The sequence below is a fragment of the Paramormyrops kingsleyae genome, chromosome 22 (genome assembly GCF_048594095.1).
Source record: "Paramormyrops kingsleyae isolate MSU_618 chromosome 22, PKINGS_0.4, whole genome shotgun sequence".
NCBI classification, from domain to species: Eukaryota; Metazoa; Chordata; class Actinopteri; order Osteoglossiformes; family Mormyridae; genus Paramormyrops; species Paramormyrops kingsleyae.
This window is the reverse complement of record NC_132818.1, coordinates 10,564,590-10,592,005: the sequence shown is the minus strand read 5'-3', so window position 1 is coordinate 10,592,005 and position 27,416 is coordinate 10,564,590. Positions and strand designations below refer to the sequence as shown.

The 27,416-nt window shown below is 45.2% G+C and overlaps 1 long non-coding RNA gene across 3 annotated transcripts in view; it reads right to left on the bottom strand.

Annotated features, from left to right (window-relative positions):
- Window positions 1–2,575: 2,575 nt before the first annotated feature.
- LOC111836910 (uncharacterized) overlaps window positions 2,576–27,416 on the bottom strand; it is a 56,568-nt gene continuing 31,727 nt past the window's right edge. Inside the window, exon 5 of one of the 3 annotated variants that reach the window (XR_011984817.1) lies at window positions 2,576–3,235. This is a non-coding gene — a long non-coding RNA (uncharacterized lncRNA). The remainder of the gene's footprint in view (window positions 3,236–27,416) is intronic. The other 2 variants (XR_002836514.2, XR_011984818.1) reach the window with 2 other exon arrangements.

The window sequence follows — 27,416 nt, the reverse complement described above, 5'->3', positions numbered from 1 at the left end:
TGGTGAGATATAAATGATTTTTTCATCTTAATACTTAATACAGCTAAACATCACATAAGAGCAGTAGCATCGGAAAGAGTTTGACATATGGGGGGCCAAATTTGCTCCAGTGGTGGGGGGGGGGGCATGCACAGTGAATTTACCTCAGTAACGCTTGGATTCATAATAAAAGATAAGGAACCCGCTCTTATTTCTTTATTTTTTTGTTTGTTTGGGGGGGGGCTTCCCCCCTATTTCCAATGCCTCTGCATAGGAGGCACCAGGAAGGCAGGCAAAGTTTCCATTTCCTTTGTTAATCTTAATGTGGTCGATTGGTCGTCAGAATGGTTAAGCCAGGAAAGTTTTGTGGAGGCTGCATAGCATAAAATGAAAAAGCATAACAAAACAAACAAAAGAAATTTGCCCTGCATCCAGGGCCTCTTTGTCATTAAACCGAAGGTCCAACTTTTTGAAGTCGATTAATAGAGGTGAAACCTTCCATTTACTCAATTCCGTATGCAAATAATCGACAAATAGTGGGAGCGAGAGAGGGAAGTATCCACCGACATCAGTGCCGGCGGGAGATAAGCTTGGTGGTGATGCGCAATTACGGAACGGCGGCGCGGACAGGGGTTGCGGGGAAGGTGGAGGGCGAGCGCCTTTGAAGCGCCAGTCTGCGGCGTTAATTACAGTCAGCACTTCCAGGCTCCAAATTAGCTTTCCTCAAATGATCCCGCGTTTGCAAAACAGTAAAATAAATCAATTTGCATGCTAAATATAACAATGCAAATTTGATGAAGGGGAGCGGAGTTATTACTTTTCCCCATTACGACGAAAGCAGTGCGCCGGCAAAGCAAATAAATAAATAAATAAGCCGGTTAATTTAGACCTAATAAGCCCTTTCACAAAAACCATTATTTTTAAGCACACCTGATTAGAATGCAAAGTGGATGCAGACAAGCTAATATTATAAACAATGCTCTTTGAAACACCGAATTTCATACTGGAAATACAGAGCCATGTCTGGGTCCTGCTCAACCAATTTTCGTGTATTCTGTGAGACAGACAGTACTGGGGCGATACAACGCAAAGCCAGTGTAAAACGCAATGCTAATGGCAAAAATAACCCAATGTAATATGCAACGCTAACGGTTAACACATACCGAAATAAGACACGATGCTAGCAGCTAAAGCAAACTAGCTCATCTTCATAAGTGTTAGCATCACGATAGCGTCCAGCGGCTAGATTTTTTTTTGCCTATTCTCGAATGTTTTTCAACACGTATCGGTGCTGCCCCAGCGATGTGTTTCCCTAATGGCACACCTGTGTCACCAGGAAGGGAAACACGTCCTGCACCCTGCGTGCCTGGCTGACTGAGGCCTATTTTTTCCATTTTCATTTTTTTGTTCCGCATGTGTACGACAACAGCGGGCAAATGTCACACCCACACTCAACGATTTTGCTATCCCATTGCATTTACATTTACTCCACTTTTCCTCTCTGACACCTGTTTAAATCAATATCTTCCTCTCTGGGTCGCGGGATGAATACGCCCAGGCACACAGCAACCACCTCTCAAATCCACTAAAATCAACACAATAATTGAAATATTTTCAAGCTGATTACACCGCAGCCTGGGGCCAGGCTGGTTGCTAAGGGTATGCTCGGCGGTTGCTAGGGGAAGTAAATCATCCTGCATTATTTGATTTTTGTTATAGATATGAAACCAGTACTCCCTCGATTAAATGTCTCACAGTCTTACAGCTTGGGGACTGTCGGGTACGAGAGCAGAAAGCGGTGACCTTGACCCTGTGAAATCGCCCCCAACTCTGTTGTCCTTGGGCTCTAACACCCTCCTTATTTATTTTTTATACATGCTTAAATAACAGCCACTTGTGAGGGGGGGCTGAAAATAACATGCGAGAACAATGGTAACAGGTTTCATTAACAATTACAGTTATTACTCGAAAATCAAGTATCATAAGGATACCCACAGAACTAAGATCCAAGTCTAAAAATAAAGTTAGTCTTCTGTCAAAATAAATGTATCTATTCGTGTGATTAGGTTGACATTTTTCTGAACTATTAGAGCTTTTCAGAAAGCTGAGTGGCTCTCTAATTATTTTGTTATTTTTAGTCATCAACTGATTTGTTTTTGGTATTCGTTTGACCATTTCACACTGCTGCTATTGTAGGTGGTTACCTTTCTAACTCTTTAGCATTTTAAGCAAATGTTGATATTGTTATAATAGTACAAGTATTATTTAAGTCAGTTAGCACTTAGTGACTTTTTGAAATACTTTCCAAAAAGCAACAAGTTAGTCATTATATATGAGTAATCTGGGGTATCTTTTTGGCAGTTATTTAATCCAAGAAAAGTTAGTTATTTACAGATTTTAATAGAATGCCAAAGATATAAATATCCATCCATCCATCCATCCATCCAACCTCTACACATATGAGGCTTTAAATGTTAAATTAACTTTAGACCTACTTTCTGTAAAAAAAAAACACGCATAACACTGAGTACCAACTTCCACATTAAAAACATTTTTTACATTTAGGAAATTAAATCACATCTAACCAAGAGAGCTTACAAAAAGCGAATACATACACAGCCTAAGTAACAGGCAGAGACTGACACGTGTTTTATAAATGCTTTATTTTGTGCTGGAACGACACAGTATCATTAGCTACATCGCTGAAACCGACAGTTTCCCCTAAAAAGCCAAGCCTGATCAAATTTAATTTCAGGGTATCCAATTGATTCACCCATGAGACCCCTTGCTAATGATGCAATTACACTGCTCACCCGCAAAAAAAAAAAAGGCAAAAAAAACACCGGATCTGCCTTCTTTCCTGAACTTGTCTCCGGGTGATGCGTGAGATGACGTCCTTAATTGCGGGAAACCGCTCATGCGATTTAACCGAATAGGTTTTTATTTGTCTAACCAGTTACACACTGAGCTTTCAAAGTCATTACTGCCAGCATGAACCCAGCTCTCAGGGGTGAATCCTCCACAGAGTGACTGTAATAGTTTGTAGGCTCGCAGTGGAGGTGCCAGTTACCGCTGCTGGCCAGTCCCAGCATCACTGGCTCATTTTTCAAACCGCCTCTATGCCACGCTGCAGTCCTGCCTGTGATACAGACTCTTACACAGCATTCCTTCCCTCCTCATCCTCCCTCTGTCATTCTTCTGCTTTTATTTCAGCCTTGAATCCGGAACACCCGCAATAATTTCTTCCCGTCTTTGTCTGCGAAGAAATACAAAAATTAATAAAATCCCCAAAAGAATAACGCTCGAAAAACTAATTTACAAGCAAAGACAACTTCATCACAGGTTTCTAAAATTACAAAAGAAAAACAGATAAAGATTGTGGGGACGCACTTATGGAAAAGGTCACGGCTCCTTTGATGCAGATGTGATTACGCGCGCATTAATTACACCAGATTGGAGATAGTAGAGGTAATTTTCACAGGCGGGACGGAAAAGCAGCGTGATCCCGCTCCTCTGATATCTGTTCCCAATGGCAGGATTGGCACCGCTGACTGACGACCACTAATACAAAAGCTATTATTCTGTGGCAAGATTTGCACGTAAACACACATTCCATTGCTAGTTCCAAAGACAGACTAAAGACGTGATGGTAGCTTCACTAATGCAACTGTTAGTCAATGTTTGTTTATTTTTTCAAAATGAAAGACTTTTCAAATTGGTGTGAATCCATGGTGGCTATTTTTTCGAATATCTGTGTGTCAGAGACTAATCAGGCCAGCAACATTCCTGACCGTATGGATGCTCTGCAACTTGCAGCTTTTCCAGCTACTAAGACACTAGGGTCGACGCTACGCCAAAGCGCTGCTTGCTTCAGATCCATCGTGTCCTTACATGTTTACTCACGGCACAGGCAGCTGTTAGCGGATGTAATACATACGAGTCTCGCTTCCCTCGTACACTGTTTATATAGAGCCGTGAAAAAATGATGAAGACGCGTGTCAGGCCGCAAGGCGTGAGAATTTGTAGTTATGTCGACGCTGCACTAAAATAATATGCAACGGATTAACTCTCGGTGCAGGATGTCAGGGAGCTGACAGTCGCTTTGGACTGGAGTAATTTAAAAAGCTGATTTCACTAGGCAGGGAGTGAAGCTTTGACTAGAGAGGGGTGATGGGGGCTGGGGGGTCGCTGGAAAGTGACTCCCAGTGGGATAGTGTCTGAGCACCATGGACGTATGGAAGTATGACATGGAGGTCAGAGCACGCATAAAATGTGTTTCCTGTTTCATGCCAGGCGCTGGGGATTGATTGGAAATCCAGGTTTGTAAATCTGAGATTGTGTGAATAGTATCAGACGTAATGCAGTGGCCACCCGATGACATAAAGCCAAGACGCCTTCAACGTGTTGCAAGTTTCGCTTGGTTTCCGTTTGTCCGTTAAAGTGCTGCCTTAAGACAGTTTTTCGTTCGACTAAAAAGTGTCTGTCCTTTAACTAATTGTCACCGGGAAAAGAGGGGGACAGTAATGTAGTGCAACTGTCATAGTTTGGTTAACACCCCTTTTGTGGCTGTGTGAAAAGGGAGGCAGGATTAAAAATTAACATATCTTAATAGACAAACATGTACTCTGGTCCTGATCAAAACTGCAGCGCGTCTCTCGGGATTTGTCCTGCGGGGACTTAGGGGAGCTCTGTGCGGCGCTGGATGCTGCCCCGGAAGGGCATGGCGTGCTACAATAAACACGAACGGACCTTTGCTGCCCCACGGAGCAATTACCATAGATTACAGGGTCTGCTGAGAAGCCCGCTTTCTAGTGTGCCGGGATGAAACAGAAGAACTTCTCCGGCGAAGCAAGGGTGCGAAGCTCTCATGAATAGGCTGCTTCACTGGGACCCCATTAGCTCGGCGCTGAAGAGGATTTGCGAGGAGCCAAGAGTAATGAGAGACGCCTGACGCTTTGGAGATGGGCGCTCCTGCTAATGACAGGTCAAGATGCAGGATGTGACTATGCCCCTCGACATCTTGGCATCTTCCTTCACATCTTGTTATTTGGTTTTTTCGCTCCATTTTGTGACCGTGCTCTACTATCGTAAGCTCAGGGTGGGAGGCAAACAGCATAAGAGCCAGTAAAAGGGTGAGACATTACCGGCGCCAATGGGAGAGCTTCTGGGAGGAGGTTCCATTTGCTCACACAGACCGAGGGCCAAACATGAACCAGAGTCTGTCCTCAGTGCCTTGACAGCACACCTAGGCTTAGCACTGCACCAGCAAGGATTCCAGGCAAACGGCACACATTAGCATACGTAGCTAATTTTCATAACGTTATGTCCTAACACCTCCCTTTGACAGCGATCCCGAATCTGTCTCTCCATTAAGGGGGGTTCCCGGATGATAAGGCAGGAAAATCAGTCCTCAGCACCTTGACAGTACACCTAGACTTAGCTTTACGCCCGTAAGGATTCCAGGCAAATGGCACAAATTAGCGTGCATAGCTAATTTTCCTAACGTTATGCTCTAACACCTCCCTTTGACAGGGATCTTCATTCGGAGGGATTCCCTGGTGACAATGCAGGAAAATCGGTGCACAGAATCAGCACTTCAGCTCCAGCCATGGAGTCATTAGCAAGGAAGAGTGTGAGCGTGTAGATGCAGAGTCACCAGTATCGACGGCTGGGAGGCAGAGGGCGAGGACATGGCAGTGGCACAAAGGCTTCGCGGAAGGAGCAAGCTTGTGAATAATGTCTTTGTTCCCGTCTGTCTGTGTAACCAGCTGGCGGGAGGCTGGCTGACCCTGCCCCGCGGGTTCCTCTGGGGAGACTGAAAACAGGTGTGTGCAGTGGGGTCGGGTGTGGGGGGGACGGGGACGGTGGGGGTTTAGGGGCCGTGTCTCCGGTGGCACGATCCCAGAAGTCTCAGCGACCATGAAAGGCACCTCATTAGCTAGCATGTCGTCTAACAGGCTCCAGATACTGCTTATTACCCACTGTGCATTTGTACGATCTGCTCCCACGACAGATCCACTGGACAAAAAGATCAAACCCATTCAAGGATCTTTCAGTAGGGTAAGATTCAGCCGTACATGTGTCTGTACGGTGCCCGTTAGCGTTAAAAAACACCCGTGCCCATAGCTGAGGAGAACAAGAGGGAACTGGGGACCTACGATGCTAATCTTTGCTTGCCTACTGTCGGTGAAAGGTCCACCCACACGTGTCCTGGCTGCGGAGACAGCAGGGAGCTGCGTCTCTCGGGTGAAGCTGCTGCTTGCTGTGTTTTATGGAAAACTCAGGAAATGTAAGGGAAGATTGACTGCGCTCTGTTATTAAGACAAATAAGCAGTCAAATTTAAAGGGAATCAATCACTTTAGGATAGAAAGTGTTGTTAAAAATGAAGTAGTTTCTCAATAACTGGAACTTGTCACTTGTTCTTATAAACATGTCGGCTAAGGCTGATTTATACTTCAGTGTCGAGGATACGCAGATCTTACGCCGTGGCCGACGTCAGTGGCCTACACCACTGTGAGCATTTGTACTTGCGCGCTGGTCTGTCTGTGTCTCTCTGCAATTACACCACCAAAACACTAGATGGCTGAGCGCAGTCGGTTTAAGTTTTGCCGAAACATTTTTACTGTCATAGGAGACAAAACTTTTCAAGATTTCTAGTATATATTTAGCATTAGTTTAAAGTTTACCGTTGCTGCTTTTGCACACTGCATGCGTTCTCCGAGCCAATCCTCATTTTCATCCTTGCTTCAATCACTCATAGATGAGTTTGTTAGAAATGTATTTGTTTTGAACTCCTTTTTTTGCTCTATAAATATCACAATATTTATTGCAAAAGAAATCACATCGCAATATCTGAAATTTTCCCAACATCATACACCCTTAGCATGAATAGCAGCAACTGTGTTTTTTTTAACAGCGTCAATGGCTAAAATCGTGGCAAAAACCACAGGCTAGCAATATGCCAGACACAACCTGTCCCACACTAAAATCCCCCCATCTGGAAACAAACAACAACAAAACATTTGTGTCACACAGGAAGTGCGATGGTACCAAGTGGACCAATCACAATTTTTATGGTTTGTGTCACCGTACCTACAGCATAGGACATAGGCTGTGGCGTTGGATGCGCGGCTACACCGTACCTGCAGCATAGATTCTACACAGAAGTATAAATCATCCTTCTGCCTTGTGGGTTCAAAGTTCAGTAATATTCTAACCAATCACCTCTTTAGTAACACAAACAGAATTTCTAGTGCAGATATATACATTGATTGAACAGTCCGACGGATTTTAATTTCACCGGGTGAATAAGCGTTTTTTTTTTTTTTTTTTCTACTTGCAGGATTTATGGGTCGCCTCCCCAGAACTGATTCCTGTTTACAAACAGCGGACCACATGTTTATACATGTGTGCAGCCGGGGGGCGGGGGGGATGCAGATAACGGGGCTCGAGCCTGCTAATTTTAGGGATGTAGGGGGCAGTGAGCTGGGAGAAGGGGGGGGGGGGGGGGGCTCATTAGCTTGCTACTCACGCAGATGTACGATGAGCGGGACAGGCCCAGTGCTCCACCCCCCCCCCCCCCCCACCTTGATTTACAGGCTAGCTTTATAAATTTATTTATTTGCGGCTTAATTCGCTTTTCAGTGCTGCCGCCCGAGCAGCTACGCGAGGATGCCGTAGGAAGCCATCTGGTGCCGGTCAGCAGGCGGGACAATGTCCTAAAGCCCAGGCCTGACAAGCACGAGATACGTCAGCGCGGTTATCAGCCCGCAGCAACATCTGCCGCGCCTGACGCCCACTATTGTGCGCCCTTTTAATCTGCCCCACCTCCCCCCCCCCAGCACGCGACGGTTTCCTGTATTATATATTTTTTGCAACTCAATTAACGCTATCGTACCACTGAAATGGAGGCCAATTTGCCTTTAATGACATCATTGTTCGGTGACTGACGGCGCTCTGCGTCGGGGCTGTCACTAGATAACGCGAAGCCCCCCCCCCAGCAAGTGCTAGCCACTGCTGAGGCTTGGGGAGCCAGCACCCCGGCCTATCGCGAGGCCCGGCCCCTGGTTCTCGCACCGCTGCCGGCATTGTTTCCAGCAGTTCACAGAGTTAGCGTGCTGGAAAATTGAGTCCAGATTCATTAGCTTTTCAGTGTGCTGCTCGAGTCAGTTAAATTGATACATTTCCTAACAAAATTGAAGTGCTTCTCGCGCTTCCAGCAGAAGGCCGCTGACCCGCTTCGGCCTGCTGAGCAGCCGAAACAAGCTGATGGATCCATTAGGCTGCTTAGGCCACTATTTTCTCAACTCCATCTCTAAGTGACACTGTAAATCCCAGCCAATTTCAGCCTCTAATCGTCATTACGGACCCCACCATCCGCTGTTCATTTAGCACCTCCCCAGATGATGAACGGTGCAGGTCTGTCTCCCAGCCTCTGGAAGGTTCAACATTGCCGGGCATCCCCCAGTGTTCGTGGGACAAGTCATCTCATCAAATGTTAGCGGCTAGCATTAGCGGTTAGAGTTAGAATTTAAGGAACGAGACCTGTAGCCAGGAGCTTGTTGGTTCTCATCCCAGGAGAAGTAACTGCTAAACTGCTATCATGTTTTTAATGGAAGGGACTCCAACTGCTTCAGTAGATATCTAGCTCTCTAACAGTCGGACTGCATAAATGCACTTCTAGTAAGTCCTGTAAGATTTTTATAGATGGGTGTTCATTGACTGGTAATTACTGCTACATGACTGACACAGCTCTGAGAGCTGTCCCGTGGTCGCGCTGGTACTTAATCGGCCCCGGTGATCGCTGCCGGCGTGGTGGGGGGGGGGTTTGTTATTTCCCAAAAGATCGAGTCGTGTTGTTTCTGTCAAGCTGCACTCGGTGTATTAAGAGACAGCAGTCTTGGTTCATTCTGCATTGTGGCCCCGCTGCACGCCAGTCAGGTGAAAGAGCTCAGCCGACGTCTCCTTAAAACACGGTGCTTCTGCACTTTAATCCAAAGGCTCGCTTTGAAAACGAGGGCTCGTCTCTTCATACATCTCATTACTCCTCCTCTTTACATCCTCGGGTTTGGGCAAAAACACGTTTTTAACTGATGTTTTTGCCCTCTGAAAGTAATTAAGGTTATCAATTAATCCTGTCTAAGTTCCAGACATCTTTCCTCGTTGTCCTTGAATATCCAGTGATTAATTTTCCCAAACCTCTAAAAATTAAAGCTCCCCAATTACCTCCCATTGAATCGCAACCCTGTGAACGACCTTAACTGAGCCTCCATCAACATTTAAATTAAACCCGATTCAACCTCAGTCACGCAAAAGCCAAGGGCGTCCAACGTGTCAAAGCCAGACTGAGGATCATGCGCGGTTAGCGGTTAGCAGTTAGCGGTCAGCTAAGCCACTGTGCTGCAGTTTCGGTGCAGTGATGGAGCCTCAGAGGTTGACCTTTGGAGGAAAAATCACTGCTGTCTGTCATTTTCATAACCATTACATCCAGTTTCTAACTATTTAGCAAACCAGCATTTACACATCTCTCAGGAGTGAATATATCTTACCATTATTTAATTATCACAACAGCACAGATGCACCCGGTATTTGCAAATAGCGTACGGATTCAATAGATATTAGACTAAAACACTACAATTGCTGGAAAAAAACTGAGTTTAAGAAGAAGCTTTTATAATACAATTCTTTATTCCTCAGCTGTATGGAATACTGTAGAATATTATTATTCCACAATAATGTATTTTAAACTTGGTACTATGTCCAACCCGTAATCAGTTTCATTTCAGCACTATCGCCATCGGTATCAGAGTTTCAGGTTTGAGCGTATATGGAAGACAGCTACATAATTATGGACAATATTAAAATCAATTAAAGATTCTGGAGTAGGAAATAGCTGCACTCCCCAAGCCTGCAGAGGTGATGACCTCAGCAAAGTGGGGGGGGGGGGGGGGGATTCTCCCCATTACTCATTTATTATTTTTAAATTATTCATTATTTAATTATTAATTATCGCAATCTTTTAAAATTCTTAATCACATTGAACATCTGAGACACACGTGGGACAATTTTCAAGGGGAAATGCGACTGTTTTATTTAAGTCAAGGACTGCTGAAAAATAACTGAAAACAATCCAGGTTTAATCAAACTGATTTTTCCCAGCATTCAGCTTGCGATAATAGCTGGGGGGTAATATATATAAACTTACACATGACTATATACTTATATGGAGTTATAAAGCCCCTTGAATGCAGGATGGAGGACTGGCAGCCCACATCTTAATGGGGGTGTGTATTTTCACTCAGGACCACCTGCCAGTTGAAGCTCTTGAACCATTACTGAGGGATTAGGGTGACATAATCTTCCCAGCGGCCTGTGAAAGGGGTCTGAATAGGTTGGACACTCCATGCTGCATAGAGATAACGTTTATTGTTGTGGGGGGGGGGACCCTTAGACCCATCGAATGCCATCTCTGTGATAAGAAAATGATGCTTTTCAGGGGATGAACAATTTCTGGCATGGTGACATGTTTATTTAAAGAAAAAAAACTGCTGTAAGATGGTAGCGGCCACTCTGATGAGGATGTTCCCCATTTCCCATCATGCCCTGCATGCAGCTATGCAGCTGCTTTTGGCCGGGACCCTATGACAGGCAGAGCGAGGCATGGTGTTCTGTGAGCTGTCATCACCAGAGAACTCACTGCATGGGGACCCGTGCAGAAAATGCAGAGCAAACACAGAATACTGGAGGAGTTTGCTGCCAGTTTCTTTTAAAACGATACATTATAAACCAGTAATCATCACGTGTGGACTAAGTATTATTGTGGAATAATTTGGTGGGAATTCTTAGCAGCATAAATTGTCGCTGATGTTCCGGAGATCCCGTGATTCCCGGATCCATCAGAGAGCTGTCAGAGTCATCAGGAAGAGCAAGCTGGAAAACCAAGAGCCAAGCTGCATGTTGGTGCTATGGCACTTGGGTCCGTCGGATCTCGGTTTTCCAAACGCGGTCGATGTATCCTGCGCTCTCCAAGGAACAGGCCACCTTTGAGATGAATGCAAACGCTCCGTCTGATTACTGGACCCGATGACGACAGGGACGCTTTGAATTCTGGCACGAGGCGACGCAAACGAGATGTGACGATTCATCCGCGAGGCGCAGAAAGGCGGCGAATAAATAAACACGGTGCCGACACGGCCGCTGACGCGGGCAGCCCCGACGCGATGGGCGCCCGCTAACCTGTCACACTGCCAGATTGTCTGCATCCACCACGCTGTTGATCCCGCAATGTAAAACTGGCAGCCGTTTTCTAAACGCTCAGCCCAAAGCATGAAATGAACATCGCAAAGTGAAGATGACAATGACCCCTGGTGGCTCAGGAGCAGCCTGCTGAGCTGTGCTGCCCTACAGCGGGGAGAGCGGCGCTTCTCTGTGGATCTGCAGCGCTCGGTTGATGACCTTCCCCTGGCCCTGTGCTAAGGCACATTGTCTTGCATCCGTTTGTTTGTATTCGCGGGATTATTAGCGTTCCATGTTAGCAACATGGTCCTCTATTGCCTGTCTTCACTTACACATTGTTGATGTTTTTTTTTTTGGTAGCTTAATTAAATTGAGCTGCAGTTTAATCTGATTTACTTAATCCACACTGTGTGGGGACCATCTTGACGGGATTGTTTTTTTTTTTAATAAATGTGTGAGATTCACAGGGGCACCCTTATCTCTCACATCCTCAGGAAACAGAACCTGAAAATAAGGTTTTATGCATTTAATCCCCACTGAAGAATATTAGACACTGGTATCTATGAAAATAATTGTTTTGCACAGCAGATCCTTGACATGTTGGTGAAAATATCAGTATTTTAATTCGCTTGATTAATATTCTGCCCCACCAAAACTGCACTACTAAATACCAACAAAATTTACCGAATGACATCGAATGAAAAATCTTACGCTAACTTTCAGTTTATCTCTACAAATGATGCACTTAATTGGATTTATGTGCCAATCATGTCTTGTAAGCGATTTGGACCAGAGACCAAATTTTGCTGATATATTCCTATAAGTTTTGAATGGGTCTCATGGCAAAATGTCAGAAAAGCCCAAGGTGGGTTTGAATGTGTGTTTGTTTGGCATGATCCATTCATAAGTAGCGGGGGAGAGTGTTGGGGAAACCCATTGAGGACAGTAGGGGGCAGGCCTCTAAATAAATCTGTGTCGATGAGGCATGTCCAAGCATACCTAGATGCGATGGACCTGCCATCTTAGCTAGGCTTAGCTAAGCAAATCAGTGATATATAGCGCAACAAAACTCAAGACATTTTTTCCCCATAAAACCAAAACCTTGGAATTAGCAGCAGGAATATAACAGAAATGCATCTGTGATGTGTTTCTGGAGTATCTTTTTTTTTTGTGGGGACATTTTCTCGAAATGCTTCCCCACACAAGTAGCAAACCCGGCCCATGCACCGCTGGGCTCTACAGGAGTCACTGTGCGATCACAGTGACTCACCCCCTTCAACAAAACGGGCCATTAACCAGGCCTAATTAGCACACATAAACCTGAGAGAAACTGTCTCCAAAACCATCTACAAAATGACCCTACATCAGAGAAATCTCTCTTTTTCATGTATATCACAGCAGAAGATCCAAGGATGGAAATCAGTGTTTTACTGAGCTACGCAACCGTGGTTGTCATGAAAACCACTATAATTCTCAGCAATTATTTCATTAGATCGCAAGCTAATCTTCCATATTTTATCTGGCTGTTAGATTAAAGAAATCCACAGTATAGAAACTAATGATGCTAAATAACTGATCTTATAATGGAAATCATGATTATGTTTCTTAAACAGGAGAGACTGGCTATTAACTTTCAATGTAGATTTATGAATACAAATAATGTGTTTGCACTCCACGAGAATTACCAGGGCAACTGGAAAAAGACTTACAGATTATATTCATACTATGAAAAGAATCAAAGGGGGGGGGGGCTGGCAACATTCGGAAAGTTAAGACTATTAGACAGTGTATAAGCCATGCACAACCATGCTCAAAAACATGGTTACAGGCTTTTTTCCAGAAGAACCATGATGCAATGAAATCCGAGTCTTACATTAAGGCAGCATTGTGTAGAGACAAGCTATAGAAAGCAAGCCGTTAAAATGCAAGAGCATTTTATTATTGATACTATTATTATCCCAAAGAATACTTTACAGTGCAGATTTTACTAAACGGGGCATCATAAATGCATTCGAGCTCTTTTGGGGTTCGGGGAACGTGATGGGAAATCAACAAAGACGGGATGTGTTTAACGGAGCCGGGCTCTGAGGCGGCTTCCAGGAATCAAAGGGCGACGGCAAAGGTAGCATTAGCGAACGACTACAGCCGCTAGCTAGATGTATACACGTTAAACATGCCTCACCCTTCCTAATGCAGACGATGGAGAGATAATGCATTCTGACAATCCCCGTTCCGCATGTGCTCCTTCCCGCGGCGGAGGAATAGCTCATTAAGACTCAATAAGACTGGGGGCCTGTGGAGAGCTGTCCCTAAAGGTAACTATGGTAACATCGGCGGTGACACGTTTAGCCACTGTATTTACACGCCGGCCTTCCTGGGCCGGGCATGACTGCGAGTCCCTCTCCCCACTGAAGGGACGCCCTTCTCTGCACATCGCTAATCTTTGATACACGAAAATCCTCGCTCTACATAGACGCGCCCCCCCCCCCCCACCTCTGTCCACATGACCCACAGCCTCCTGGCACTTAATATAATAGAAAATATGCAATTTTTTTCCTACTCAAAACAAACGAGAGCTCTGGTTCCCCCTGTCGCGGCAAAGCAGCCGAGGCCCGGGGAGAGCAGTAACATTTTCACGCTTTAATGTGGCCCGGATAGCAGCGGCTGTCCTTGTGTTATCAGCGAAATCTATCGCTACGCGTTTGCATCGCCAGCCGCTTCAAACAATGCAATTTGGCGCCCAGTGAGGCGGCCAGCCCCTTTAAGTGTGACACACCCATTAGAAAATAGATCAAGGTGACATTTTCCCACGGTGAGGAGGAGGGACCAGTACTGACAACGGAGCGGCAGTGTCATCTTCAGCAGCTGCAAAATCGTCAGCAGCTGCAAGTTACATAATAATAATAATAAAAATAATAATAAAAGTTCCAATCACTTATGCCGTTCAGGGTTACAGGATATGCTTCTGGTGGTAATGATGATGGTGATGATTTTCCTTTTTGCTTTTTGATTCTGTAAGCACTTTGAGATTTTTAGTAGTTTTTGCAGCATAAATAAAATGTGTTATTATTATTATTATGACGAAGGTGATGATGATGAAGTTGATGATGATGGTGGTGAAAATGAATGTGATGAAGTTGATGGTGGTGGTGGTGATGATGATGAAGTTGATGATGATGGTGGTGAAGATGAATGTGATGATGTTGATCATGGTGCTGGTGATGATGGTGAAGGTGATGGTAATGGTGCTGGTGATGATGATGGTGATGATGAAGGTGATGATTATGATGATTATGGTGATGATGATGATGATGATGATGATGAAGGTGATGAAGATGGTGTTGGTGAGGAAGGTGATGATGGTGATGAATGTGAAGAGGACTATTTTGAGGACGTGTTAAGGTTCCGGCCTTGCTGATTACATTCTCACGTGGGGTTAGGATAGATCACCGTCAGTAGCATTAAGCACAACACTCTAAGCCCAACCTCAGTATTATCCTGCAGACAAATTTTAATCTGAACAAACTGCTGTCCATCATGACTAATGCCGGCCACCCAGTGCACAGAACATTCACCAGGCAGAGGAGTATGTTCAGCAGCAGACTGTTGTCCGAGCCCTGCTCTGCTGACAGACTGAGGAAGTCCTTTGTCCCACAGGCCGTAAGACTATTCCCTCCTCCAGGCGATTAAACCTCTCACTGTTCAATGTTATATCAGCCTCAGACAACATGTGTATTCAGTATTTCCAAATGTATACTTAGGTATACTTTTACCATTATTGTATTATAACATTTATATTTACAGTATGCTGTAATTTACAATGTCTTTCACATTCCTTTGCACTTTCACTACCACTGCATCCACTGGCAAATACTGTACTCTGTAGTGATTTGTATTGTGAGTACCTTACCTTTCACCATTATTATTATCTTTAATTTTTGTTTCTATTGCCACTTCATATTCTTTTTCCTATTATTAATTTACATTGTTGCCTTTTATATGTGTAAGCTGCTGGATGCCTAAATTTCCTTCGGATCAATAAAGTATTTATCTATCTCTAGCTATCTTTCTAGTAATGTCCGCCCACGCCAGCATTTCAACAAGCTCCCTTGAGCTTTTACACAATGAAAGGATGGACTTTCAGATGGAGACCAACATGAAGGTCCACCAGCATAACGTATATCCCAATACTTCCTTTACTGAACGATACAGTCTCATATCACAATGCAGCCAAACTCTACAGTTTTTTATGGACTGAGTGTCCACCGCCATCATGGACAAAAATGACACAAACTCTGTGTCGGATGATAAAGTTTGCTGAAGTTCGCCAAGCAGTCCGCCTATAGAAGAGTCCGGTATCACGGAGATCCCACGAGCAGCTCTGCTGCCGGACTCTCGAGGCGATGCTCCAAAAGCCGCTAAAAGCCCAATGAAGCAAAAGAGGCTCTTAAGGATGCAGTACCGGGTTCCCTGGGCCGTACCATCGCTGTGAAACCCGGCGCCTTCTCGAAAGGCAGCATCGTTCTCGATCTCCGCTTGCTCTCCGTGAAACGCCTTGATGGGGACACGGGCCTTTTTTTTTTGCTCACATCTCCATCTCCGCCTCACGATTTGTTGCACTGACCTTGGCCTCACCGTGGTCTCGTTTTCAGGGAAATTGAAGAGCTTACATATAGGAAATAAAAAAAAAGAGTGAATGGAAATAGTCTGTGCTGATGTCACCCTCCCCCTATCCGGGGCAGCGGGGAGCCTAACGCCCGTGCAGCCTCCGAATTTCTGTTTGGCTTCCGATTAAGGTAAGTTGAGGCATTTTATTCCTTACAGCTCTCCGCCTCACAGCTCTCGGAGAGCGCGGGGTAACTGGCTATTATCCAACAGTTCCAGTCCGCTGACCTCCCAATAAAACTTTTCATATTCTTATAAACGGACTAGATTGCCGTGTTATAAACATTTACACTGCGCTAACAGATCATCTCCACAGCGGAATTGGCTAAACTCCCTTTTCCCGATGAATATATTGGAGGAGATTAGAGATATGATAGCTTTTTAGATTGCTGAACCCAGAGAAATTAGTTTAGCGAGCATTTACAGAGGCTAAATTGGAACCATTAAATAGTGGATTAAATTGATGGCACTTTCATTGTCAGTCCTGCGGTATCGCTGTAAAATCAATTAGCCGTCACTGTCCCATTCTCGATAAAGCGTGATTGTCAGCTGGGAGACGTGCCAGGGAACTGGGCAGAATGGGAGGGGGGAAAAACATTTGTAAAATCTTCAAGGAAACCATGCCTTTAAGACGTGATGAGGAGTTTGGGCGGGAAACACGCTGGTCTTCCTCACTGGCCACGTCCTTGCTCCTGATGCCTGCTATTAGCCTGAGGGAGCCTGTCCCATTCACCATGGGATCACACCTCTGATAGTATATATTGCTCCAGTTATGCTATATTGATTTTACAGAATGCCCCATATAGTTTGGAAAGAATGTAACACTGCGTTATCCGCCGAAACATTTGTCACCCAGGATTCACAGAGGCCTCGGTTAGGAGAAACAAACCAGGAGTGATGGATCCGATTCTTTCATTATGCAGAGAGGAGAGCATATTCACATTTTTTGGCATACAGTAATTACTCTGCAAATTCTTATTAGTCATGAAATAAATGACTACTGTAATTAGAAAACCGCATATTCATGAGTTATACCAGGTGATGTCTGGAGAGGAAATCTGAGATTTTAAGCTGCTACGTTTCTTCACAGTGACGGTGAGTCATTGCGTGTATCTGCTTAACTTACTGCATACAGTACACCTCCCATTACGCTTTCCATGTGTCACTTTTAAGCCTTTGCTATTACTTTATTTTAAGTGGAGGGGCTTCATTTCTCGTGCTTTCTCTGTCTGACCCACAACACTTGACCTGCACAGTGCACAGTGGCAAACTCTCACCTATCCTCCTGAGACCCAAGGAAAATTTTATGTTATTTGTCTTTGGAGGAAATAAGACATCTTACAATTTAGATTTTTTCAAATTTATTTTTATTTTTAATTTCACAGCATGTCCTCTTTAGTGTACAACAGGAATAAATACGTTTCCTTACATCAGTGAAAAGATGGACATAATGGACATAAATGAATGGGTGGGGGTCTCAGGAGGTTATGGCCTGAAATTGACTTTGGTCACACAGACACTACAGAGCTCGTTTGGGGAGAACATAACTAATAGCTCAGAGTTGTTAAAATCTTATCTTATCTTAAGCTCTGATTTAAAGGAACCCAGGGTTTTAGCTTTCACTACAGTAACAGGAAGACTATTCCATACTCTAACTACACGCTGTGTAAAGTAGTGCTTTCTCAAATTCATTTTAAAATGTTTTCCCACTAATTTCCACCTAAGGCCACGACTTCTAGTATTTAAACTAATATTGAAATAGCCATTTGGCTGAACAGCATCCAGACCTGTTAGAATCTTATACACCTGGATCATGTCCCCCCTTAGTCTCCTTTGCTCGAGGCTGAACAGATTAAGCTCAGCTAACCTCTCCTCATAAGACATTCCTCTAAGACCAGGAATCATTCTCATAGCCCTACGTTGGCCCCTTTCCAAGGCAGCATCTATCAGCAATTACCATCATCATTATCGTTATTATTATTATTATTAGCAGTAGTAGTAGTAGTAGTACTTTCATAGTGTTATAACTATCTTTTGTCTCTGAAGCGGGAGTCGAGGGCAGTGAATATTTACATCGCAGCTCCAACGAAAACAAAGAATGCCTCAGACACAAACTGAGGCCTTTTGCCAGGTTTTATTAACAGCCTTCTTGCTTTCCACATTCATTCCCGCAAACATCAAGAATCCTTTTGGAGAGTCAATTGAATTCTGGCTTTCTCCTAAGTTCATTAGCTCCCAGCGGGATCGGAGCCTCGATCGGGACATGATTAGCAATTACGGTGAACAGAATGAAGTTGTTGTGGCGGCACAGCGCGCCGTGAAGCTGCTATCCGTCACGCGGTACAGGCCGCTATTAGCTACAGGCCGCTATTAGCTACAGGCCGCGGGGAGCGCTCCCTAACCAAAAAGCTGTCTGACTTTCATGGGCCCATTGTGTCTACCCCCACCTCTCTACTCCTCTCATCGCTATATGTGTAAGTATACTGGCTTGTTTATGGTTTAATGCCATCATTACAAGAGTTAGCTATAGATTACAGTATTCAAGCAATAAAAAATGTCTTTGTTTGTATAGTGACTGTACAAAATACATTAGAAATGTTCCAGACGGTTCAACACAACTCTTTTATATTCAAATTAAAAAGTCCCGTCGACCAGATGTATCGTATTATGGCGACTGTGTAAATAAGGGGCATGCAGGGAATTTAATTAACGTTGTGGCTTCGTTATTACAGCCCGGAAAGATCCCGGGGCCTTTTCAGCGCGTCTCTTGCGAATTTCTGAGTCCGAGTCCTTCCAGATCCTCGCATCACGGGTCAAGCGCGGCCCCCAGCACGGATGGCGACTCCCCGCGAGGTGAAGACCCCCGCGGTATCGGTGCGGCCCAGTCCTACCAGGCCGTCCCCACCCGCCGCATTATTCCCGGAGATATTACCCCGGCGGCCATGGTAACCGCGGCGACCAGCGTTTAGGCGTCCAGCAATTGCCTTTCATAATGTGTTTCTTTATCAGCCGTCCCGCCTGCGCTCAGCACGGACTCTCACAGGCATTCCCATCTTCCCGCTATCGATATTCCCGCTCGGAGGTGCTCTCCGTTAAGCCCGTCCTTCACACAGATCCAGCCAGCCTGTCTGAGGGAGTTCAGTGCCGCCATCTCCGGGGACGCGTCCCCAGCCCCCCCCTAATGTCTCTCTTTATCAGCCTGCCGGCATTCCCTTGCTCAGACGCTCGCCTCCATCCGTCTCCCATTTCCCGAGCTCCTTTCAAAATTCAGGGGCTCTGAAGCACCACTGCAAAGCATATCCTGTTAAGCTACCCAGTGTGCAAAAGCTTAGGCAAAAGCCCCCTGCTTTATCCAGAATAACTGCAAGATGTTTCATTATAATTTATCTGGATATTTCAAAATTGCACTATTCAACTAATCATCCATCTATCTTCCAGAACTGATTTCCCAGTATAGGGCCCCAGTTAGACCGGGGCCCATCCTAGAATATTCAACTTCTTCTATATTCAAATCAAAACATTCGTCTGGTGTTTACGTGTAATATAACCGATGTGTAGAGACTCAAATTAAGAAAAGGAAAACTTCTTAATAACCTAATTACTGGGTAAAAGACGGTAATTACAGCACTAATGGTTTTAATAGAAACCATAATACCAATATACTGGCAACCCCGCTGCTAGTTGAAAAATATCGTTTGCCTCTGCGTCGAGCTTCCAGACGCCCGTGTGGTTTCTAAACACCTCATCACACGCTCCACAGATCGGAACGGGGAGGACGCGCTGCGTTCCGATGTCTCAGGCGCTCTCACGGCGAGCCCCGATCACATGGCTTGTGAGCACGAGGCTCGATCTCTGGACCTGCGGAAGTCATCCGACGATCTGAAAACGCAGAAAGACACGAGATAGGTAGTGGGCCGTGGCACGTGGCCCTTCTCAATGGTGAGCTTATACAGAGCTGGTTTGTCAAGGAAACATGCAGAGCTGCCTCCTGCTGGCTCACACGCCCAAACAGTGAGAGAAACCTGCAATTCGCCGCCTGAATCCCACTGTTTGCCTCTCAAGAACATAATGAGTGAGCCGGGAAACAAGAGGAAGACATCCTATGGGGGGGGGGGGAGTAGCTACAGGAAGCACAAACGGCTTATTTAAATGGGGTCAAATTTCAATTTGAATATTGAAATCCCACCCACTGGTGGTTATGCCACAAAATGTTGCCAAGCCAAGCAAAATGAGATATACAGCAATGAGCCAAAACATTATGCCCACCCCCACATGGCACAGATTGTCCTTGATTATTTTGGGATGAATTAGACCAGGGGTCTCCAACTCCGGTCCTGCAGAGCTACTATCCAGTAAGTTTTCTATCCTACCTGGCTTCTGATGAGCCACACCTGCTCCTGGTATTTACCTGAGAACTAGTGCAGAGACTAGTGGAGACCCCTATATTAGACAGTAAGCTAATATTTAGTACTTGTAGTTGATATGCTGAATGCAGGTGAAACAAGCAGAGATAAAGGTCTAAGTGACATTGATAAGGGTCAAATCATCATGGCTAGACGACAAGGTCAGAAAATCTCCGAAACAGCAAGGCATGTGAGGAGCTCTGGGTCAGCTGTGGTGAGCACCTACTCAGAGTGGTCTGAGGGGGGGGGGGGGGGGGAAACCACAAACCACTGACAGGGTGCTCAGCAACCAAGACCAATCAATGCGAGATGTGAATGAAGGCTATCCTGTGTGGAACAGACCAACAGAAGGGCTACTGTGGCACAAATGGCAGATAATATTGATGATCCTCACAAGAGTAAAGGGCCACGACACACAGAGCATCGAGGCCAGTCAGAGTGCTCATGCTGACCCCTGTCTACCGTCGACAGTGCCTACAATGAGCTTGCAAAGATCAGGGCTGGACCACGGACCAATGAAGGATGGTGGCCTGGGCCAACAAATCCCATTTCCTGCTGCATCAAGTGAACATATGGCTACGTGTCAAGCATCAGTGGGATGCGTTGCACCAACAAGTCCAACGCAAAAGGAGTGTGGCGGTTTTAATGTGTCATCTGCATTGCGTGTTTCACGTCTGCTTTGGTGACGAGTGCATGCATATAATCAGAAGATCAGACAATCAGCCACGAATAGCCGGTTCCTCAACCTCAAGCACCTTTTCAGTCTGGGGTGATTTACCTTCATAACGGTCCTGACACGGCTCAGCTATACCTGTGTGCTGAAAGAATTAAATGCCTGGAACACCCCATTCCAAGAGGCACTACGTATGAGGAGATCCTTAAACATCTTGTGCAGTGTTCTGTCTCACGCAGCTTGAAGCCCTTTCCAGGCAGCACAGGGTACTGGGACACCCTAGACACACACTCACACGTGATGAGAAAACCCACAGCCCTGTAAGGGCAGTGTTACACTGGGGTGCAAGCTCAGCTTTATCTCACCTCACGAGGTGTCAGTGAAACGAATGAGCATTGCGTCACCTGACGTCACCCCACCCAAAGGTGGGGCCTTGGGGAGGAGCTTAAAACAGAGCTGGGTGTGACTCTGTGGGTTAGAAATCTGTGCCCACACCCAGAAGGTCACTGGCTTGAATCCCATGGCCTGCAGTGTGATCATATTATTTTTGGGTCCCTGAGCGAGACCCTTAACTCCAAATCATGCTCCACGGGGCTGGAACAAATGGCTGACCTTGCAGACGGACCCCCAACCTGCACTCAGACAGCAGGAGAGCAAGAAGGTGGATGTCAAAATCCAAAGAATTCCAGTGTACTTTTAAATTTAATTAAAAAAAACTTAAATAAAATGGGGGGGGGTCCATTCAGTGAGGGTGTGACTGAAAGAAGGGGCAGATCTGAGTATGATGGACAGACACTGAATGTTGATCAGAGACACAGAAGCAACCGATGTTGAAATGAATACTGGAATATCCAGCCAGGGCCAGTGATGTGGTTCAGCTTCCGGTGTTGAGACTGGGGGCAAATGGTCCCTACAAATTGACGGCTAGATTGGGAGGATGCTTTTAGATACTTGGGGTCAAGGTGACATGGGATTGTGGTTAACCTATCAGGGAGGGGGCATGATCTGGCCCCCCACCCCACAGGCTCACCTTTTATGGGACATGGCCCCACCCATCACCTTTTATGGGACATGGCCCCACCCATCACCTTTTACGAGATGTGACCCCACCCGCCACCTTTTATGGGACATGGCCCCATCCATCACCTTTTATGGGACATGGCCCCACCCATCACCTTTTATGGGACATGGCCCCACCCATCACCTTTTACGAGATGTGACCCCACCCGCCACCTTTTATGGGACATGGCCCCATCCATCACCTTTTATGGGATATGGCCCCACCCATCACCTTTTATGGGACATGGCCCCATCCATCACCTTTTATGGGACATGGCCCCACCCATCACCTTTTATGGGACATGGCCCCACCCATCACCTTTTATGGGATATGGCCCCACCCATCACCTTTTATGAAACATACCCTGCCCATTGTCTTTTATGGGCTGTCAGCTGATAGCCAAAAAAATTATGCAAACACCAGAATCTAAAAAGTTTTAATTAAAGTAGTTTGTGGTTATATTACAAATAATTAGTCTATCAAAAAAATCCCAGCTAGGTTGCACCCCAGCCTCACGCTCTGTGCCCCTGTGCCACATGACCCTGTCCACGATATGGACTGGCATTAAAATGTAAACTTCATGCAGTGCCACCATCCCTTTTAAAACAACAAATTTAATGTGTATCCTATGACTTTTTCATTAAAAAGCTTCATATAATAAAAATCTACAGACATTATTACATTAAGATTAAATATATGTATATCAATAGATCTCTATATCTTGCTATCTATTCTTATGTATCTATGTACGTATTCATTATAATGTGTTTCCCAATGTCAGTGGGTTCCAACAGGCTTCTTGGTCTTTTTTAATCATAGTACTATCTATTAAAAGACAGGAGATAAAGGTTAAAGCCTGGTAATGGAAATCTGTTTGGAGAAGTGTGGACTTATTGAGCTTAATAAACTATAACTGATTTAATCTCAGCCTTATCAGCCATAGATTGCAACCCTTTCCCCCGTAATTGGTTATTTTGTAATCCTGATTCCCAACAGTACTGCCAAGTCGGAGTCTCTCTCTCGCGCTCCCTCTCTCTCTCCTTCCCTTTTGCTCACTCTTTCTCTCTCTCTCTCTCTCTCTCTCCCCCGAGAGGGTGCAGGAAATCGGTTTGAAACGGCGGCCATTCCCCCTCTGAAGTCACCATCTGGCCAGTAGACAGAAGTGCGGAACAAAACCGGCAGGCTGCAGAGAATCTGGGAAGCAATCATTAGTGGATTCGCACAATGCACTGTGACAAATTTGTAACAGAGCGTTTTATCCCGAACTTCAGAATATCTCTCCCGCGTCTGGCCTGGCGCGGTCCCGCAGTTGGCGACGGGAATCACAGAATTTCTCAGCATGCTTGTTCTGGATTACGGTCAGTCAACTGAATTTATTCTCCGGCGGCCTTAGATTGCCTAACACATCTAAAGCAACAACATAACATATTGAATAAGCTAATAAACAGCACCAGTGATGTATATATACACCTCCAAAAGCTGATAAATACCTAGGCCTGGCTATTGTTTATGTGCCTGCTGAATGGTATTGTATAGTTGAAGTTCAAATTTAGGCAACAATCTTGATCTCAATCTAAGCATGAACTGAGCAGAGAAGCTTTCTAGCAACAGCGTAAACTATATAAAGAAGCCCCCCCAGCCACAAACATGGATATTAACTTTCATGTTTTACTGTATATTGTACTGTACTCATAGTGTGATTCAAACTGGTCTTAAACATCACAGTACAACGTTAATAAAAAGGAAGACAAGTCCTTATCTTTAAATATGAAGCGCTGAAGTGCATGCTCAAATGAAGCCAACAAGTGTTCATTTTTCAAAATGGAGGAAGTGCACACGCAGGCCATTTCCACACATGAACTCCGAACACTGTCCAGAGAATCAGGTCTGGGCATTATCCGGAATTGCCCTTTCACACGTGGCATGCAATCGGAGATTGTCTGTGTTAGACACATTCACACCTTCTAGAAATACTCTGGTTGGTTTAGACAAAGGATGGGGCTTGGGTAGAGCATGCAGGAGGCAGGAAGCTATGGAAATTATGATATTTTGTTTTGCAGCACATCAAAGATGTTTGCTGTTCACCTGCGCCTTAGTTTGGAGTCTCCTGCAGTCACGTAGCCGGTTTGTAATCTGATAATACACAGCTGAGGCTCTTGCCGTTCCTTGAATCTCTCAGACAATTACGGCGTGGTCCCTTACTGACGGAATTTTTTGGCTGTTTGTGTTCTTCCATTTTCGCCGTAGTCACGTGATAAAAATGTCACCGATCCACCCATTCACTCGCGGTGAATTCGCACAACTGGGGGTCACTGAGAAATTCCCCGGACTTTGTAGCAGGGAGCTAGCAGGGCAGAACCTGTTTCGTGTCCGGTACAACTGATTCGGACATTTGCGTCCACACATACAGCGCCACTGGGCAAGGTCTCGAAAAATTCAGGGTGGCAGTGCATGTCTGAAGGAGGCTTTAAAGTCATCAAGTGTTTAAAACTGAAGTCAGCAAGGGTGCACTTAAACAAAGCTAACAAAGTCTTTAAGAATGAAGTCAGCACTGAACTAGTTCTTATGAGAGCATGCATATTCTATGTGGTTGGCTGTTTTTATTTTTTTTAGGGAAATTACACATTCAAGCATTTCATCGCTTGTTACAGTTCATCTTTGCTTCGCAGCATAGGTCTGACAGAACTGTTTATCAGTTGACTGGAATATTATCAGTCGCTCTGAAGTTAAAAGTAATTATACGTCGGCTCTTTGCTGACAGGAATATTTCGCTAAACCTCGGAAAAGTCACATTCTCGTATCTGCATAAGACCGCGGCCGGGGATTTGTGGAAGTTGGTATGCGGAACGGAGTGTGGAACGGCGCTTCAATACAAACCCGCCGTTTTATTTAAATATTAAATGTTCTCTCACAAAGAGAGAGGAGGGTAGGATAGGTTTGTTATCTGGGTGACAAAAAAAAACGTTCCATTATTTTTAATTGGACTGGGGACTTCTGCTGGTTGTTTGAGCAGGAAAAGTGCACTGAGCTGTCCCAGGAAGACAAACAGGCCCGGGATTCAGAGAGACGCTAAAAAATCAGCCATAAGCGGACAGCCCCAGTCATCGTATTCTGCTCTCTGAAGTGTCCTGACATATATTGGGACCACAGACATGCAAATGTGGCAATTTACTTACTTTTAAACCTCTTTGGTCATCAAGTATAAGCTCTATATATGGTATGAATATGCGTTTTTTTTTTTTTTTCTATAGCGAATACTTTTGCTAATAGAGTAATGCAAGAAACAGCTTTGCTTTTTCACAGATGGGAATGAAAAGGTTTGACCGCTGAAGACCTCTCCCTTGGCCAAGCCAATATTAAAGTAATCAGGAGGCAAGGGGGTGAATATGTTTCAACACGGTAGCTTTATAATGTCATATGGAAACTTCCAGGCTCATCCTACCATCTCTCCGGCTGGGAGTAGTGGGGGAATCCTTCAGATCGTCATGGCGTCTTGCCGGAAGTGATAGACATGATCAGTCATACCATCCATCTTTGAATGGAGGGATTAGCGTCTCTGAGCGGTTCATAGAGGTCCTACACAACAGCTCCACAAAAATTGATAGGCACCTGAGGCACGAAAGATAGACGTGGGGAGTCTTGTGTTTATTTCTGATCGTTTCAGGCCTCTTGTAATACCGACATCATGTGGGTAATTCATGGTGGAGGAGGGTGGTATGACTTAACAAGACAAACACATGTGTTTGCAGAGATTTCAGTACGCACTTTGCTAGCCAGTTCAGAGCAGTTCCCATTACAGGACAAACGCTCTTAAACTGCTTGTAGCTCTTTGACGGCATTTCTGCCGCCTTTACGTTAAATCGGATAGTAGCACAGATCGATCGGAATATAAACGCACCTTAATAGGGATCTGGAGCCAGGCCATCTGACACCCCCTCTTATGAAATAAAGATGTGCTGATTTTTCAATAAAGTTATTAGATGAGCTGACAATATGCTCCCCGTCCTCCGGGCTGACAAATAATAAGGAGGCGGGGCCAGCGAGAGAGCCTGACGGACGACACGATCAGTCAATTCATTCAGCTCCTTTGTGTTCCTCCAGAAACTGGCTAAGACAGACACTGCCCCCTAAAGTAATTAGACACATCCATCTTGTCCTGTCAGCTTGCCGTCAGGAAAGAGGAACCTTCTTTTAATTTAGCGGGCACGTTAACAGCTCAGCGCTGGAAGCCGCAGGAGGGGAACTCGCTTTCCAGCTTACAGTGAGAGCATTAAACTCCCATCAGACGGCTTAAATTCACAAATAAATGGATCATATCTGCGACTCCCGGCAGGTCCGCGGGGAGCTTGGTCGCAGTGTTTGACGGCAGGGTGGGGGCGGGGGTGGTGGCGGTTTGATCGATCGGCTGATTGCACAGGGGCTGCTCTGACCTGCATGACGGAAGGGAGGCCCTCGAGCGAGCCGGCCCGTGAGAGCTGGGCACGCAGAAAAAATCATTTCATTTCCCCCAGATCGGTGGAAGCCAGACGCCCACATTTCAGCTCACCGGGGATCAAACGTTAAATGACACGTGACATCTTTAGCAGTTACTACGGTGACGCTAAGCAAACAGACCCGAACATGCTTTTGCTTCAGCCCAGGAATCTATTTAAGCGTGACCTTTGTGAGGAAGCTGGACTTTAAAGTGAGGAGGAGAGTAGTGGTAATCACGCAGCTGAAAACCTCTTCATTCAGATGACTTAACCTGGTCTCCTCTTTCATGGCAGCGTCCTGAAAGTATGGATGGGCCCCCTGGAATGGGGAGCCACTGCCCTCTGTCCTTATTCATGTCATTGGAAGACATCGCCATTCTCCACTGATCACATTGCTACGTGCTCTTTGACACCGAGAAACTACAGAAGCTTCCCGTGTTACGATGGCCTGTGTTACGATATTCTTACTTTAGGTTGGGTATGATTATTCAATGAATTTCAGAGGATATTCAATACTTATGGATAATAGGATTTGTGCTAGTGATTTTGCCCAACTGTAAGTGTAAGTGTTCTAAGCATGTTTAAGGTAGGCTAGGCTAGGCTATGATGCTTGTTAAGTTAGGTGTAACTGTATTAAAATGCATTTTCGCCTCACGATATTTTCGTCTTTTGACATGTTTCTCAGAACAAAACCCAATTGTAACCCGGGGAATGTTTGTAGTTAATGGATGATTGTATATTACCGCTGGGGGCACCAGCCCACGTCGTTCTTTAGCTGATTAGTAAGGGCCTTTTCTACGCTAAAGCACCTTATATTGATAGTGACCCTATATCCACGCATGCAGGTAGATGTGTTACATGAGAAAGTCAAGTCCTTTGCTGGATCACAAAAAGGTTCCTCATCATGTTCATCTGCTTGACACCCCCA